Below are 844 nucleotides of genomic sequence, written 5' to 3'. Positions count from 1 at the left end.
TTGGACAGGTAGTTTCTGGCCAGATGTCCTTGCAGAAGTACTTTTTTGTATAAGGTTGTGATGTGCAAGACTGTGGAGTCTTTTTTATCAGGTATACGAGTGTAAGAACCCTTTCTTCCTGCCTTTACTGGATCCATTTTTCAGGGTTTTCTTAACATTAGTGATTCCATTTTGATTCTGACAACTTTCACATTCTCATCTCTGAATATAACGAGAAAAAGTGGGAATTTATAGCCAAAGAGCAGAGTAGGAGTCAGTGGATGAAAAATGTTAAGAAGAAACATTGGGGTTGGGGGATTCTGGTTCAACTAACCTAACAGGATTCTTGTTGAAGGCAGGCCAGGGTTATCACACAACATCTGGGAGATGGTGGAAGATGAGGAATCTGATCAGATATGTATTGAGGATGAAGAATTTTGGCTAACCTGTCTTAGCAAGATTCTTGCTAAAATTGGACAGTGAACAAAAGTGGAAGGCCATAAATCTGGGACTAGTTGAGAAAAGAGTTCAGAGGAGCTGACTAGAGTTTGGTCAAGGAGGAAATCTTTGTCACTGGGAAATCATAGGGCTCTTTATTTTCCCTCTCTCAGAGAACATTGTCCTGCACTGATGGATGTGCAAATCAGAAAACCATTGTTTTGTACTTTTTGTCCTGTCTTTTAGTTGTTTGAGGATGAGGGTAAAGGATGAAGTCCTGTCCTATTATTCCATATTAAATGGGAGATGGAGACTTTGCTTTATTTATTAATATGTTCATTGTCAATAAAAAAATAACTTCATTGTGGCTTAAAATTGAACCAATACTTATATTTTTATGAGTTTTAAAATACTGAAGCTAATGAGC

Source organism: Propithecus coquereli, unplaced genomic scaffold (assembly GCF_000956105.1).
Source record: "Propithecus coquereli isolate 6110/MARCELLA unplaced genomic scaffold, Pcoq_1.0 Scaffold317, whole genome shotgun sequence".
Lineage (NCBI taxonomy): Eukaryota > Metazoa > Chordata > Mammalia > Primates > Indriidae > Propithecus > Propithecus coquereli.
This window is presented reverse-complemented; position numbering follows the sequence as displayed.